At 37.5% G+C, this 18,760-nt stretch overlaps 1 protein-coding gene and 1 pseudogene across 3 annotated transcripts in view; one reads left to right on the top strand and one right to left on the bottom strand.

Moving 5' to 3' along the window:
• The window catches only part of KCNQ5 (potassium voltage-gated channel subfamily Q member 5), a 476,049-nt gene that overhangs the window by 262,975 nt on the left and 194,314 nt on the right, over positions 1 to 18,760 (bottom strand). The window lies entirely within an intron of this gene.
• On the top strand, positions 9,878 to 10,426 carry LOC102727403 (large ribosomal subunit protein eL24 pseudogene; annotated as a pseudogene).

The raw sequence follows: 18,760 nt of genomic DNA, 5'->3' as shown, positions 1-18,760 counted from the left end.
TTTAAAAATAGAGCTACCCTATGACCCAGCAATTGCACTCCTGGGTATTTACCCCAAAGACACAGATGTAATGAAAAGAAGGGCCATATGCACCCCAATGTTCCTAGCAGCAATGTCCGCAATAGCCAAACTGTGGAAAGAGCCAAGATGCCCTTCAACAGATGAATGGATAAAGAAGATGTGGTCCATATATACAATGGAATATTACTCAGCCATCAGAAAGGATGAATACCCAACTTTTACATCAACGTGGATGGGACTGGAGGAGATTATGCTAAGTGAAATAAGCCAAGCACAGAAAGTCAATTATCATATGGTTTCACTTATTTGTGGAACATAAGGAATAGCATGGAGGACACTAGGAGAAGGAAGGGAAAAATGAGGGGGGCGGGAATTAGAGGGAGAGATGAACCATGAGAGGCTACGGTCTCTGAGAAACAAACAGGGTTTTAGAGGGGAGGGGAGAGGGGGGATTGGTTAGCCCGGTGATGGGTATTAAGGAGGGCACATACTGCACAGAGCACTGGGTGTTATACGAAAACAATGGATCGTGGATCACCACATCAAAAACTAATGATGTATTGTATGGTGACTAACATAACATAATAAAAATTAAAAAAAAAATGTGTGCAGATTCATGGCAATGCTTCACAAATAACTGTTACTACTTTGTGGACTGTACCTCAGCCTTGTCTTCAAGTCTTTTGTTCTTAGTATTACACATTTTTTAATACAGTTTTTTGATTTTTTATTGTTATGTTAATCACCATACATTACATCATTAGTTTTTGATGTAGTGTTCCATGATTCATTATTTGCGTATAACACCCAGTGCTCCATGCAGTACGTGCCCTCTTTAATACCCATCACCAGGCTAACGCATCCCCCCACCCCCCTCCCCTCTAGAACCCTCAGTTTGTTTTTCAGAGTCCTGCTTGTTCATTCATCAAGTTGTTTGGCATCACGCTTGTTCTTTTTTCACCAAAATTTCTTCCCTATTAAGAGAGTTAGGAGTCTTTCATATACTAGGCAGCATATTTGTAATTGAGCTTTGTATTGTGTTGTGAAAGCCTTCTACCTTGTTGTTTGTTTTTGGCGTGTTGTCACATTGGAATGTTGACAAACATTCCAAAGTTCTATGGGAAATGGGGGTTCCAAACTCCAAGTCACTGTATAGACCATTATGAGGGCTAAGATTTATATAATATAAAAATGGGAGTATTGCATCAGTGGAGAAATGACAGCACACTGTCAACCAGCTGATGAAACCAACAACCTTCCAAACCAAGCTGTCAACCATTTACTTTTTAATCTTTTGCAACAAAACTGCCTTACAGCCAGTTAGTTATATGGTGAAAATGCTTGTGGCAAAGATGCCTACGGCAAAGATGCTCACAGTAAAGGCACGGGGCACCTGCGATGCCATCAGAAGGAGATGAATATGGCCTGAAACACGGACTTCTCTGGTTGGGCGGTGTCACCCCCCTGAGAGGAGAAAGTGGTGGTCAAAGAAAGTTCCTATTGCCATCGTTTACTCACAACACACAACACTTATAATTATTTGTGCAATACAAAGTGAAATATTTTGTATTTTCAGCTGTAATTTTTTATGCTACCCATATCCAACTGTAGTTTTAAAGAAATTCATTTTTTTTAAGATTTTATTTATTTATTTGAGAGAGAGACTGAGAGAGAGAGAGCATGAGAGGGGGGAGGGTCGGGAGGGTCAGAGGGAGAAGCAGACTCCCTGCTGAGCAGGGAGCCCGATGTGGGACTCGATCCCGGGACTCCAGGATCATGACCTGAGCTGAAGGCAGTCGCTTAACCAACTGAGCCACCCAGGCGCCCAGAAATTAATTTTTTTGAATAAACAAAACACCCTAAAAATCTTTAAAAACAATACTAAAGAAGTATTTGTTACAGAAATATCTATATCCGGGGAAACTAATGACCTACTTTGTTGTCCAGGTAGAAATTGGCCAGTCTGCTTTGGGTCTACCTACTTCATCCTACTTACCACTGAGCTATTAAAAAATAGTTCAAAATATTTTTCAGACTGGTGGTCTAGCTGGTTCTCTTAGCAGCTAAATTTGCCTTTCCTTAAGCCCTCTAGACTTTTTTTTTTTTAAAGATTTTATTTATTTATCTGAGAGAGAGAATGGGAGACAGAGAACATGAGAGGGGAAGTGTCAGAGGGAGAAGCAGACCCCCCCGCTGAGCAGGGAGTCCGATGCGGGACTTGATCCTGGGACTCCAGGATCATGACCTGAGCCGAAGGCAGTCGCTTAACCAACTGAGCCACCCAGGCGCCCCAAGCCCTCTAGACTCTTTTCAATAAAACACATTGGGTTTAAATGAGAAAAGTTTTGTGCAATTATATGCAAAACAGGAATCTAAACATGTAAATTTTAGGAATTCATTAAGAGAAAAGATAGTTGGAACAAAGCAATACTTATTTCTAGAGTGGGTATGATTGATCTATCTGTTGAATGATATATCTTGCCTCCTGAGAACAGACTTTTCTGGGTCTGTTTGTGTTGAGGTATCTAGTAACTTGCTCATAAGAATTAACATATAGGGGCGCCTGGGTGACTCAGTCATTAAGCATCTGCCTTCGGCTAGGGTCATGATCCCGGGGTCCTGGGATCGAGCCCCACATTGGGCTCGCTGCTCAGCGGGAAGCCTGCTTCTCCCTCTCCCACTCCCCCTGCTTGTGTTCCCTCTCTCGCTGTCTCTCTCTCTAAAAAAAAAAAGAATTAACATATAAGGGAGGGCCTGGAAAAATGGTGGTCTCTGCGGCATATAGTATATGGGCATACAAACAAGATCAGAAAAAGGCTGATTTTCCTAGGAGTTGGGGATCAATCAGCCTTTTCTGTATTCCCATCTAACCCAAGAAATACTGGCTTGCGAAGAAATATATCCTGTGCATATCATAGAGTACGTTTATACACACAAAATCAATTGGGTCAATTAGTCAGCCATAAGCCATTTCCAGGTTCTTAGCCTATGTTGTCCAGAAGATAACACCATTTCTCTTCTTTGGCTCTGTTCCTATGAATAACAGTGCACAAGTATTCAGCTTAGAGAAAAACAAACAAGTATTACTATCTTTAGATATAAAAAAGACATTGGTTAGGTTTCTTTCCTCGCCTAACAGAGTCACTGGCCGGGTGCTAAAACACTAGACTAAGCTTATGAGGTATTCTGGAAATTAGTAAAAATCTTTTTGAATGCTATTTGCATAGAGATTTGAAAATCCTAAAAAAAATATAAAAAGAAAGACTGCAGGAAGAGAGAGATTTCCAAGCACTATGTGAATCACAGTGAGAAAGCAAGCCATTTGCTATCGCCCTTCCTTGTTCAGTTATTAGTATATCTTAAGCAGATTAAAAACACTGAGTCAACTTCCTTTTTAAATACGGTAGACATGACATTCATGCCAACCCACTCACTCCTCCTTAGAGAATTTGACTTCCTACTCCCCAAAAAACAGTTCTCCTAGCTCAGGACAGAGCCTTCCCCAACTAGCCCAGTCTCAGCTGATTGCATCGAGGCGATCACTGACCTGAGCTGGAGAAGTGGGCACTCTCTCTGAGGAATTCAGAATCGGAGCTTAAGGACAGGAGTCAGTTCCTTGCCTGCAGGGGTTTGGTTTGAAAGTTCATGTAGCGTCAGAGCCAAACTTAGCACCACTGCCAACCAGAACTACACCCAAGCCCAGAGACCTCGTAGGGCCGGGTAGTCAGGGCAGCAAAACTGTTTTGCAAAGGGGAGGAAAGGGGAGTAGACAGAGTGAGAGGAGCCGAAACAAGATAGAAAGACTCCACAAAAGAGGAGTTCCTTGAGTTGGTTTAAGCAAGTTTTTATACCTGACAACAAGGGTGGATCCACATTTTGTGGGGCCTGAAACACAGGCCATTTAGGGAGTCATCTTTCGGAAGATTTTATAATTACAGTTGAGAATTCGGTTACAGGGGCCCATGAAGCTTCAGTGAGAAGCCCTAAGCTTCAGCCTAATTACTTTACCTTCATCTCTGCTCACAATCAGGTGATTTCTGAGGAAGATATCCAAAACCACATTAAGGGGGATTTTCTGCAAAAGGTCAGAAGGAACCAGGACTGATTTTTAAGGGAATCTTTCTAGAGACCCCTAATTAGGGACTCTTAATTCTGGCAAATCCTTTCTTCTGGCCATTCCATCTTAGGAAGTGTATATGCTGCTGGGATTCTGAGGGCAACACCCATTAATTCATTCTCTAACTCCCCACACATCTCACTGATACTTCTACTATTTCAGTTTTGCTGTTGGCCCTCTGGGAATTTACTTGTGTTTTAAATTATCCTTTAAAGGGATCTGAGATGCTCATTTTCTGTATTTGGAATTTTGCTGGTTGGTCTGCATAGTTAAAACCATCTGCTGTCTTCTTGAGTCATTATTAATAAAAAGAAAATTCATGAGGCACATGCTGTTTCCCTGTTTGGCTGGACTTCATTCTAGTCACATCCTAGAAGGATTTCAGATGGATTCACAGCCACTCTTGTAATCCTACAAGCCTGAGAATACTTTAAGAGACTGGGTAGAAATACTCATGTTGCTATCTGAAAATGTGAGCTCTCAACCCCAATCTACATAGGACACTTTTGCTAAACTTCTAACCCTTTATATGTCAATATTAACATCCATGAAATGGATTAAAAAAATACAATCACAGGGAAACTATTCAGAGTTGAAGGTGACCTCTTTTCTCTACCTCTTTCCCCCAAAACACACACACACACACACACAGATTAGAGAGCCACAAAGAGCAGCAGTGAGCCAAAAATACATTAACACTAAGACCAAAAAAAAAAAATCACAGGAATTAAATTCATACCCCAATGTATGAAATACAATGATGTTTTTGAAGGAAGAAATCTACCTGGAATGAATGGATTTTTTTTCCAGGGAAAGTAGATATTGCTTGATTAACATTCTGACAGTAGAAAATGAATAAACTGATTCTCTAAATTTCATTGATCCTGAAAATTTTTTTAAAAAAACAAAAAATATATACACAAGGATGCGCTAATTTTTTTGGTACCATACTAAGTGCTTTCCAAGAATTGTTCCACATAATCCTCAGAACAGCTCTACACTATTGTCCCCATTATTTAACAGATGAGGACATTGAAGCTTAGAAAAGGTGAAGTAAGCCAAACTCACACTCTGGGTAAAGGTGGAGCCAAGGCTCACATCACGGCTTTTTAAAAACATTTCTCCCCAAGGAAGACCGAGCACTTTGTAAAAAGTTCCTGCTGAAATGATTAGATTGGACTACAGTTTAAACAGGATTGGGGTGCAGGTGTTTGTTACGTTCAGCTACCTTTGCAGGTGAAACTGCAGAGGAAGACAAGCTTGGTTAGAGTAAATGTGGGGGTAGAGCTGAGGAAATGTCACCACACATGTGACACTTACCATTATGAACCTCCTCTCATTTGTATTTGAGTACTTGTCTTTCTTATCTCCCCACAGGACTTTGGCTTTTCAGAAAAGGGCACTGTCTTCCCTTTGGTGCTGTCCAGTATCTTAGACAGAGAAGATCAATAGTTGAGTGCAGAGATAGCAAAAGGAAAATGAGATTTTTTGATCAATAAGATTACAAAATTATAAAGAAATAATAGAAGAGAAGGACAAATAAGTATTTAAAAATCAGGAGTAAGTGATGGAGGTAGGCACAAAAATACAAAAAGAACCCCCCAAAACAAAACAAAAACAAAAAAACAAACAAATAGTACAGAGCTTAAATATTTTAGGAGAAACAAAGATAAAATTGTATTGGAAGATGTGATTTATAATGCAGTCAGTTTGAAAGAAAAACTGAAAAAATGTGGGAAGAACAATTACAAATGATTTGTCAGCCATTTCTACACACCGGATTAGAGTTAATCAAACAAATGTATAAAAAAAGTATTATTTTTATCACCGGATTTTTAAAATGCCATTGATGAATATTTTTTCTTACAGCATTATGTAATAGGAGGGCATACGTAGTTAAAAGGAAAACTTATTATTATTATAGACTCTATTACAATAAAACTTTATTATCATAGGAGAGAACCTTGGAATTTTTTAATGAGAGAGTTTATACACTCTTTGAGTATATAAACCTTTTAAATTTATGTGGCATAAACATGCACAATCTGAAGAAAGATGGGAATGAGAGAACACCTTAAAAGTTTTTTTTGAAGTAAGTATAGACTTACAGAAGTTGCAAAAATAGTATTAAGAGGTCCTATGTACACTTCACCAAGCTTCTTCCAATGGTATCATCTTAAATAACTGTAATACCTTATCAAAACCAAGAAATTGGTCTTGGCACAATACAATTAACTAAACTACAGCCCTTACTCATGTTTTTATGCTCATTTGAACGTGTATGTATAATTTTATGAAATGTTATTGTATGCATAGATTTGTGCTACCACCAACACAATCAAGATACAGAACCTTTTAAAACGAGAGATCCTGATAATAGAGAGATGCCATATATAAGAAAGCTATTTTAAGAAAGACAAATAAATGTGGTATAAGGTCAGAAAATTTAGAAGAAAAATTTAGAAGAATTAAATATAAAGGAAGGAAATATAATAAACTGAAAATATAAATACAAAGGTTGAGGAGAATGATGTAAAAATCACATTTTGAAGGTTACTACCTTAAGAAGACTTGGGAAGTATAAATATATATGTGACATGTTGCACAATGAGAGAATGGTCAGCCCCCCCCTCGCCAAAATGTACATGTGTCAGGAAAACAGAAACAGCCTTTCTTCCTGAAAAACGGGTATGAAGTGATAGAAACAGAAACATCTGATCTCATTGTAAAAATGCAAAAGAATTTTTGAAATAAATTTCTGTGGAAATAGAGCTACAGATATTAAGAAAAAATGATAAAATCAAGAGCATTACTTATATCAAAACAAATGGGGGATACAAAAGCCTTGTGGAATGATACATTTTCATAGCTGGGGAAAATGTTTATGCCAATGCTGCAAACAGTATCCATTTTTCCAAGCTTCTTTCTTTCCAACAGAGCCCATCTCCTGCCACAGAAGTTGAATTTGCTTTCTCAACTTCCTTTGCAGTAGGGATACGGATATACCATCCAACTCTGGCTGATGGAAGTTGGAGGAAAGTGTGTTACAAAGCATTCCGGGAATTTCTTCATGGATTAAAAAAGGAGAGTGAGAAAGAGACCGAGGAAGAGGAAAAAGAGATCCTTTCCTGCTATTGATGTTCTGTGAGGACAAGGTGCTTGGATTTGCTGGAGCCATCTTGCAACCAGGAGGTGAAGACAAGAGTCACAGAGGAGCTGAACCACAGTGTCCACTGAACTAATTTTGGATATACCCTGTGACCAGACTTCTTGTTATGTGATCAAATAAAATCCTATTGTTTTAGTCAAGTATGTCCAGATTCTGTTACTTGAGGCCAAACCAAGTGACTGAGTCAGCTAAAAATCACGCACTAATGCGGCAGTCACTTACTAAGTACCTACCAGGTGCCAAGCAGGACACTAAGCCCTTTACCTATCTCTTCCAATGACTTATCTATGAATATATGTAATAGAAATGACCAAAAGCCAAGAATGGGCCAAAGAATGACAGTTTTATCTTGGAGATGGAAAAGAATCCATAAGGACCTTTTTTTTTATTTTCTTGTACACCAAGGAATTTATGAATTTGGGGGTGTTTTTGTTGAAGGCAAGTATGAAAAGGGAACTGGAGTAATAAAGAAGAAAAGTGTAAATGTACATTTTAGGACTACTCCTTTACAAATATATTCAATAGCTAAATATATTTTGTATCTTCAAAACCTGGAAATCTTAGAGATTAGCTCTTTTTTTGGCAAGAAAAAGTCCATTTTCTGGCTTTATGATTATGAATGATTCAGTCTGCATGCCACATATATATCTATATACATACATACATATTATGTGGGTCTGCAATGTTTTCTTTCCCCTGAAAGGAGAAAAAGAAGATGTGAAATTCTGTTAATACAAGATAATCACTAAGTTTGGATGAACAATGTCTGTTCTCTCCAGGAATACTATTCTCTCAGTTTTACCAAAAGTTTGCACTTGTCTAGAGAAAGAAGTTGAGTGCTCATATTGAGACAGGATGGTTTAAGGCCATTAACTTTAGATTATGGCCTTTGAAGGAGAAGAACTTAATGAACAGAAATCACTTCGCTCAATGGCTGTCATGAATTTAATAAGCAGAAAGAACTTCATGATGGCTGCTTCCCCTGCAATGGTGCCCTGTGTATATTTAAGTGGAGACATAGAAATGATTTTAAAGCCTAGGTCAGTATCTGAAAACTAATTCTCTATAGTTATAAATTTTTTCAAAGCAAAAGAGAATTTTAAAGCTAAATGCCACGAACAAGTTTTTGAATAATTTTATTCTTTTTTTTTTTTTTTAAGATTTTATTTATTTGCGAGAGAGAGAATGAGAGACAGAGAGCATGAGAGGGAGGAGGGTCAGAGGGAGAAGCAGACTCCCTGCTGAGCAGGGAGCCCGATGCGGGACTCGATCCCGGGACTCCAGGATCATGATCTGAGCCGAAGGCAGTCGTTAACCAACTGAGCCACCCAGGCGCCCCTTGAATAATTTTATTCTAATGTATACTCCATATACAGCTCTACTGGTTATGACTCAGCTAAAATTCCACTTTTCCAATGTCTTACCCCTTACTACTTGTTCCCCTATTTGACCAATATAATTTCTCACTAAATTATACTTCCCTTACTTATTGCTGTGAAATAAGCATGCAAATTCTCTGAGGCAGAGTTCTTTGTGCATTTTGTCCTCTTATGTAATTCCAAGAGATTGCCTGGTTCCTGGCACATGGTAGCCATTCAAATGTTTACTGAAAAATTAACGAATATGTTTTTATTCTCTAATTAAATTGCAAACTCTTTGAGAGTGGGGTCTATGCCATGTAATTCTGTATCCTCTCCTATATACATAGTGGGCTATTAGTAAACGATTGTTAAAGAATAGTTTGGATAATGTAATGCACACTGAGAGAATTCCTATTCTTTCAAGTCACAAGTCAGTGTCCTGGGTCAATAAGCTCACTAGTTTTCTCTCCCTTGACTTGTAAATATTCAATAAACACAAATTATTTCACTGGGCAAATGCTCATTTATACTCTAAAGTCATTTAGAGCCAGAGTTACACAGTAGGAGTGTACTAGGCCCATAAAGTCATTTAGTTTTATGCTTATCCGAAAGGCGGAATATGAAGGTCAATATGCAGACAACTGCAAAGGGTTCATCTAGCAAACTTGCTTGGTACTTAAAATGGTTCTTCCTGTAGAATATGCCGACATCAGAAGTATACAGGCAGTCTTTGCTTTGCATAGTAGTGCGGGACTGTAAAAATGACTGCAAACTGAGACCATGCAAAGTGATCTTAAAAAGCAATGGAAAACTTAAAATTGATCTTAAAATTTTTGTCAAAACATTAAAGTCTCTCATTTTCAGTTATAAAGGTGTAGGAAAATGGAAGGGGATAAAATACTTTTTTGTAAGTATACTGTAACTTAAAACCTTAGAAGCACTGTGGATTAAAGTGTTTTCCTTCTTTGTAAAAAAACACTGATAGTTCGGAATAGCACTTTCTTTCTTCTTGTCATGCAATTTACCATTGGGAAAGGCAGTCATGCGCAGCGTCTTCCCCCATGCACGGTCTCATGAGTGGCCTTGGTAATGAACACATCCATCACCTCACATAGTTAACATGGGCAGCTTTTTCGGCGTGTATGTGGTGAGAATGTGTAAGATCCACTCAATAAAGTTAAAAAAGTCATTTAAGAAAAGGGTGGCCTTCCCGGGTGCCGCCGCTATGAAGGTCGAACTGTGCAGTTTCAGTGGGTACAAGATTTACCCCAGACGTGGCAGGCGCTACGCCGGGACCGACGGGAAGGTTTTCCAGTTTCTTAACGCAAAATGCTAGTCGGCATTCCTTTCCAAGAGAAATCCTCGGCAGGTAAACTGGACTGTCCTCTACAGAAGAAAGCACAAAAAGGGACAGTTGGAAGAAATTCAAAAGAAAAGAACCCGCCGTGCAGCTAAATTCCAGAGGGCCATCACTGGTGCATCTCTTGCTGATACAATGGCCAAGAGGAATCAGAAACCTGAAGTTAGGAAGGCACAATGAGAACAGGCCATCAAGGCTGCCAGGGAAGCAAAAAAGGCTAAGCAAGCATCTAAAAACACAGCAATGGCTGCTGCTAAGGCTCCCATGAAGGCAGCACCTAAGCAAAAGATTGTGAAGCCTGTGAAGGTTTCTGGACCCCGAGTTGGTGGAAAACACTAAGTTGGTGGATCGGATTTTTAAATAAATATCTGACTATAAAAAAAAAAGAAAAAAGAAAAGGGTGGCCTTGGGCCCCAATTTTTTTTTTTTTTTTTTATGGGGAGATAAAGAGTCCTCACGCTTGTACTGGGCTTATCATCTGCAGAGGGAGTATCTTTCTCTATTCTGAGCCTGATGTAGACTTTTTTGTTCTTTTTAAACCATGTGCATCAGTGACCCTCAAGCACACCCCCAGCTTTCTATATTTCAGACCCAGGGGAGGGGTCAGGGTCCTTCTACTCGAGCACTAAGTGTGAAGCTCCACTGCCCAAGTTGGCTGTGGAGTGGATCTGCTGTCTGCGGAGGACTGACGTGTTGTAAGGGGCTGGATCCTGGGCACTTTCTCTTTTCTCTTGCTGCAAGAAATGCTGTACCACTTTTTCCTGGTGTGTGTACTGTTTGTTCTCAGCGACCTTAAATCACATACTGGTCTTTTATGCTGGGTTGCACTTATCTGCCTTTTAACCGTGGCCGCAGAGCCTGGCTACCCAGTGAAGAGTGCAACGCTTATGATTTGGGAAAAACATCTTTTCTATGGCTTGGAAAAGTGTCATAATCCTTTCTAGGTTTGGATTAGCTTCCGATATTTTGTCCTTTGCACTTTCATGACATGAAATATCTGAGAATTCCCTTAATGTGTGTGTGTCTGGCATCACCTTCCTCTGGGACTTCTTAACCTTGTCATCGCCACCACTTTCTTCATGTCTACCAATAAGTTCGCCTTCACGATGTTCCTTTGGCAGCATATCCTGAGTCTGTTGAATGGAGGCAGGGCCAGCATTCCCAGTCAGCTATTATTTCCATAACTCCATTTACATTTGATTTGAATTTCACTTCCAACATTATTACTTTTTGTTTCTTTGCTGCATTTCATTTTTGTTAGCATTTTATTTTCACTGTTCATTTTTGTGTGTGTATATATTATACATACATATACATTATATATATTGCTATCAAGGATTTGATAAAATTACAATTGACCTACTTCTATTATTAAATTCTTCTTAAATCATACATTTTCCAACTATGTAAAAACTCTTATCTAAGAGACTATAATTTACATAGGGAATCTTTGAACCATTTAAGAGAAGAGGCTTTCCCCAAATGATGTTATTATCAACCACAAGCATTATTGTAATAAAAAATAATTCCCAAGTAAATACATGTCAGGCGGGCTCTGATCCAAACCAAAGTTTCATGTGTATTGACTTCTCAGAAGACCTCTTTTTAGAATGCTTGATGAAGTTGAGGAAAACAGTCAATGACAGAAATGACATAATTTCTAACAGAACATAGCCAAAATAGAAACACCATTTGTATGTAGCTGTGTCTAATAAACATGTTTTTAAATGTTCATTCAAAATGTAAATAGTAAGAGTGCATACTTTCCTCAGTTCATAAGGAATAAAACCCCCCATTTTAGTGTATTTTTTAGAGAGGTATGAATATGAATTACAATGATTTTATACAGGATCCCATATTCAACTTCTTGGTTAATTTAATCTCCAGGTAAACTCAGATATACTGACAAATTCAAGCCAACATTTTTAGTTTAGATTATCAGAAGATAGGCCCTTAGCTATATTTAATTTAAAATCTCATCTGTGCCAGACGGTGAAATTTGCATGTCGAATTTTATATCGGCTGATAGCACTCATTAATTCTATATAGCCTAATATATTCCTGACTCATAAACCACTTACTTCCAAGACTTTGGTTTCCATAACAGTGTTTTTTTCTCCCTGGATAAGAGCCAAAATTTTACCAGAGTGTCTTACCAAACTACATTAAGTCATATGAGTATCATTCCTTGGTGTCTTGTCAGAATAACTGAAAATACATACCTAAACTGAATGAGATATTTGTATTCTAGCCTGCCTACCAATATAATGGACAGTGGTATACAAAATTAAGACCTTTTGCTGAAATCACTTTTTGTGTGTGTATGTGTGCATACTCACACAATCAGAAGCAAAGTTTGCCTTTCTTTATTTGAATTGCTATTTGTTTTAATAATTGCTTTTTAAAAACCCAGCCTTTTAGTAAAATAATGCATTTAATGTAACTAAGGCTTGATGAGCATTTTTCTAGTTTCTAGTTAATTTTTATCAGCAAGCTCATGTTCTTTAAAAATAAACTTTCAAATTTCAAATAGTTTTAATTTATCTTATTTAAAATGCTAGACCTGATAAAAAATATTTTGGTCTACCATCGTATAGTTTCTTATCTTCCTATCAAAAGCACGAACTTAATTTGAATGTTCAATATTGGTGAGGTTTAGTGAGAACATAATAATTTGCACTGGGTGAGGCTTGGTGCTGTTTCTTTTCTAATGTGTGATAATTGATGATAAAACAATGGCCATTGATGAGTGGGTGCTTATATAGCACTTCTTGTTCCTCTGAATGAAGGAAGAGTATCATTATCCATGGTACAAAATGTCAATATCAAGAGCCGTTTGCTCAGTGAGGCCAGGGACACTGAAAATGATAATTATGTCTTTTCTTCCACAAGGCCATGTAATTACAATAGGAAAATTGTGAATCCATAAATGACACTACTCATCTGGCATGATAAAATTAATACACTTGCTCTGATCACCCATGAACATGGCTCTGTATGTGTATGTGTGTGTGTATCTATAGAGATCTATACACACATACAAAACCATGTTACAGGGGTGATCAGAGAAAGTATATTAATATCTATAGTTACTATAGATCTCTATAGATACACATACATTTTTTCTTTTTTTAAAGATTTTATTTATTTATTTGACAGAGACACAGCGAGAGAGGGAACACAAGCAGGGGGTGTGGGAGAGGGAGAAGCAGGCTTCCCACTGAGCAGGGAGCCCGATGCGGGGCTCGATCCCAGGACCCCGGGATCATGACCTGAGCTGAAGGCAGACTCTTAACGACTGAGCCACCCAGGCGCCCCACATACATTTTTTTCTGTTACTAACTTTTTAGCAAGTCATTTAGATATGATTTATTCATGCTTTGACATCATAAAAAAGTTGAAAAAACTACAACCACCACTCAGAGAAGTGAAGTATGACAAAATAATCCTTTAACTTTTATCCTCATGATTATTTGTTCTTTTAAGAATTAATGACAGACAGGGTGCCTGGGTGGCTCAGTCGTTAAGCGTCTGCCTTCGGCTCAGGTCATGATCCCCGCGTCCTGGGATCGAGTCCCACATTGGGCTTCCCGCTCTGCGGGAAGCCTGCTTCTCCCTCTCCCACTCCCCCTGCTTGTGTTCCTGCTCTCGCTATCTCTCTCTGTTAAATAAATAAATAAAATCTTTAAAAAAAAAAGAATTAATGACAGACATTATAAACTTTTTTTGGATTACTTAAAAAAACTATGATAAAGTTTTAGAATAATATTGGATGTTTTTATATACATACATCTATATATAAAATAAAAAAAATTTCCGTCAATTAAAGCTACATAATCTCTTAACAATTTTGCCACCATGGATAATATTCTGATCCTCCCATATTTAGTGTTGTCTCGGTAAAGTGCGATTATAAGTGTTTATATGTAACATCAGTTAGTTAATTTGAAATTTAAATGCAGCCAGATTGTAAAGAGATGATTTGTTGACATTCATATACCTTTTCCCCCCTCTTCTTCTAACTTTACTAATTGGGAAAAGCATGTTTTTCCACTAAGTAGTGAAGATCTGTATTATACAGCTTAGGAGGAGGACTCATTTAAGAATCCAATTTAAATTCTGAATGTAAGGCTGCATGCAGATTTTTAAAAGTGTTCTCACTGTATTTCCATTTATTAGGTCACTGTAACCTCACTGTGTAGCCACTTCACTACAGAGTGGGAAGTGGTGTGTCTGACCTGTTGTAATACCACTTAGAAATGGTGTACGCCAAAAGACAAACTGACTCCATTCAGAAACTGTACAGCAAGGCATAAAATTTTACTTTAAGGTTTCCGTGTAGATATTAGTATCACAATTACCCATTTCTCTAAACATCTGTAAGAAATATGATAATATATTATACAATGAAAATGAATGGAAACTGAATTGTCAGGGCTTGGGCCTTGTTGAAAAGGGTACCACTGATGTAATACGTTCGTGAGATTCATTTACACTGAGACTCCTTCCCTTGGCCTAAGGTCACTCTTTTCAGTGAATGTTACCTGAGCTTCATTCCTGCTAGTGGACGCAAGGGCAAGTGGAAAACCTGGCTGCACATCAGCTAGGGCTGCCCTAGACAAGTGCAAAAATTATTTGCCAATCTTCACTTGAAGTGCATTTTCCAATGTTGTCTAAGATCACACCTGATTTTCAAGTTTAGAAAGGGCTTAGAATAATAAAATTTTTTTATATGTGTATAAAATCTTAAAGCACTTTTTACAGATGGGAATATACAATATTATCCTTTCCTCATTTTCACTAAAGTCTACCTGAAGAAGGATAAGTTGATATAACGAATCGATAGATTTAGATATTTATGCAATAATTTAGTTAGTATAGGTCAGTAGTATGCCAGTAAATGTTTTAACAGCCAACTCTCTAGCGAAAAAACCTTCTCATTGGTAGGATTTGCTGATTTCTGAGTGTAAATACTCCCAATATGGCCAGTATCAAGCTACTGATGTGATGTCACTGAATGAGAGGTTGGAAAGAGATGCCCAGTAGCTCATTATTACCCAATATTTCTTCATACAGATATAGTAAATAACTTCAAGAGCATAGATTAAAAAACTAGGGATTCATGAGTTTTGAGTATTTATTAATTTTGCTTTAAGTGTACTTCATAAGTTTATATAATCAAAAATTTAATAATGTGGAGGGCTTGGGTGGCTCACTTAGTAAAGCACCGGACTCTTGATTTTGGCTCCGGTTATGATCACAGGGTCCTGAGATTGAGCCCTGCATCATGCTCCACGCTCAGCGGGGAGTCTGCTTGAGATTCTTTCCCTCTGCCCCTCCCCCTGCTTGCACAAGGGCTTTCTCTTTCTCTCTCAAATAAATAGTCTTAAAAAGATTTAATAGTGGGTATTTAACAACTGGCTCACAAAAGGCCCGAAAATTTAACATTCGGCTCTCACAAGCTGGTGTGAGCCACTTCCAGCACACTGCTGTGCTGGGTAGACTTAGTTTCTACAAATACAGGGAAGTATATTCTACTTATGCTTAAATTATAGCTTATGTTTTCTTTAATATTGTTAAAGGAGTTCATTTTAAATATTATTAGAAACGCCACAGAGGAACTTGTTGTTTAACAATTAATTTTTTCTGGAAGAGAAATGAGAAATGAAAATGATAGTTTATTATACATTAATACTATATACATGCATATTTATATAGGTAGTGAAACATCCCCATCTCTCTATATCTATATTTATAGTCTTCCATCTATCTAGGTATATAGATTAATATGGTAAAATCTACCTATATTGATCTACATATGATACAAAGCATGTTCTGGAAAAAGCATCTCAATTATTTCCAAGAAAAGTAACTCTACAAAGTATAATTTTACAAAACTAATCATAAATATTCTTAACTTTGTTAACTTGTATAGATCATTTTTAAAAGTTTATTTTCCCTTACACTGTTTACAGAATAATTTAGATTTTATGCAAACAACTGTAGTGGGCCTCAAATTCATTGAATATGTATCAAAAATCTAAACAACCTGTAATCCTCCTTATGTAAGATTTTGTATTTTGCCATTTACATGCCAATTTCTTCACAAAGCAATGTTTTCAGTAAACTGCAAGCAGTGACAATAATAGTGTAGGTAATAAAAAAACAAATGGAAATAAAGCTTTCCCCCCCAAAGCATGACATATTATGAACTGAAGGACCAGTAGCCAGACTTGTTTAGATCATAGGAGCCTTCGTTGAGTTGGTCCCAGATTAACAGCTGGAAATGAGCTCAGTTCCTGACTGCTGAGTGCTAATTAATGCCGCTAACTGTCGACACACATTACAAGAGGCACAAAATTGTATTTTTCAAAAAGTGTCATTGAACTAATAATTTCAGATGTATGTTGACAACTTTATGTAGTAGAGGTTTTTGGCAACTTACAAAATAAATCTGCAAAATGTTCAGCAAGTCTACTAACAAACTTGCATATGAATAGCTTTCTAATGTTTGAACTACTTGAAAAGGTGATAACAATATGATTTTTAATGTGATAATACATCATTTTAATGCGATAACTTAAATTGCTTTGGAATTCAATAGGACTTAAAAAATACTCCCCTTGAGGAGGCAAGAATATACAGTAGGGAAAAAACAGTCTCTTCAACAAATGGTGCTGGGAAAACTGGACAGCTACATGCAAAAGAATGAAACTGGACCACTTTCTTACACCATCCATGAAAATAAACTCAAAATTAAAGACCTAAATATGAGAGCTGAAACCATAAAACTCCTAGAAGGAAACATAGACAGCAATTTCTTTGACATTGCCATAAAAACGTTTTTCTAGGTATGTCTCCTCAGGGAAGGGCAATGAAGGCAAAATTAAACTATTGGAACTACACCAAAATAAAAAGCTTTTGCATAGCAAAGGAACCCATAAACAAATCAACAAAGGCAACCTACTGAATAGAAGAAAATATTTGCAAATGATATATCCAATAAGGGGTTAATATCTAAAATACACAAAGAACTTATAAAACTCAACACCAAAAAACCCTGAGTAATCCAATTAAAAACGGGAAGAAGACCTGAATAGATATTTTTCCAAAGAAGACATACAGAAAGGCCAACAGACACATGAAAAGCTACTCAACATCACTCATCATCAGGGAAATGCAAATCAAAACACAATGAGATATCACCTTACACAACTCAGAATGGCTAAAATGAAAAAGATAAGAAATAACATGTGTTGGCAAGGATGTGGAAGAAAGGAAACCCTTGTGCACTGTTTGATGGGAATGGGAAGGGGTGCAGCCACTGTGCAACACAGTACGGAGGTTCCTCAAAAAATTAAAAATAGAAATACCATATGATCCAATAATTCTACTACTGGGTATTTACCCAAAGAAAACAAAACACCAATTCAAAAAGATATATGCACCTCTAGGTTTACTGCAACATTGTTTACAATAGCCACATAATGGAGGCAACCCAAGGGACCATCAATAAATGAATGGATAAAGATTTGTGTGCATGTATTATATATATATAATAGCCACAAAAAAAAAAAATGAGATCTTTGCCACAACATGGATAAACCTAGAGGGTATACTGCTAAGTTAAATAAGTCAGTCAGAGAAAGACAAATACCATATGATTTCACTCATATGTGGAATTTAAGAAATAAACAAATGAGCAAAGAAAAAAGACAAAAAACCAGACTCTTAAATACAGAGAACAAACTGGTGGTTGTCAGAGGGGAGATGGGTGGGGAGACAGGTGAAATAGATAAAGGGGACTAAGAGGTACAAACTTCCAAGTTACAAAATAAATAATTCACAGTGATGAAAAGCACACATTGAGAATATTGTCAATACGATGGTAACAATGTTTGGTGACAGATGGTGATCACTTATTGTGGTGAGCACAGAGTAATGTACAGAATTACTGAATCATTATTTTGTACACCTGAAACTAACTGATAGTTATACCTAGATGATAATTATACCTCAATAAAAAAAGAATCCAACTACTATCTCAAAGAACAACAACAAGAAATTCACTTTGATTATATATGAACCAATTTTTTTTTTTTAAGATTTTTTATTTATTTGACAGAGACACAGCGAGAGAGGGAACACAAGCAGGGGGAGTGGGAGAGGGAGAAGCAGGCTTCCCGCTGAGCAGGGAGCCCGATGCGGAGCTCGATCCCAGTACCCTGGGATCATGACCTGAGCCGAAGGCAGACGCTTAATGACCGAGCCACCCAGGCGCCTCTATATGAACCAATTTCTAAGCAATTGATTAGTTTTGGGTTTTGAATATCTTTGAAGAATCTTTCTGAACACAAGGAATATTTGTTAGTTAAGAAGCAAGATTTTTTTCCTTTCTTCCTCTCACCCCCTTTTTCTTTTTATGTACAATGAGCCATGAAGATTTGAAGCAATCTACTCAAAAGAAATGAAAGAGATTAGGAGACATTCAGTCCATGTAACATATAATTTGATCTTTATATCCCTATCCTCTACTGGGCCATGGATCATGGACCCATATTAATAAAGGCACATTAGTTATTTCAGAATACCATAGCCCCAGGCAAGTAGCATCCAACCAGGAAAACCTGGTTTGTTAAAGAATCTCTAGACACAGGCTGTGGCCTGGCAAGGCGGCGTTCTTCCATGTTTACATAACACGTTCATCTGAGGATTTCACATACTTCACAAAC

This window comes from Leptonychotes weddellii, chromosome 8, assembly GCF_054177405.1.
Source record: "Leptonychotes weddellii isolate Sample4059 chromosome 8, ASM5417740v2, whole genome shotgun sequence".
Taxonomy (NCBI): Eukaryota; Metazoa; Chordata; class Mammalia; order Carnivora; family Phocidae; genus Leptonychotes; species Leptonychotes weddellii.
Note: the sequence above shows the minus strand (reverse complement) of the source record. Positions and strands in the feature narration are given on the sequence as shown.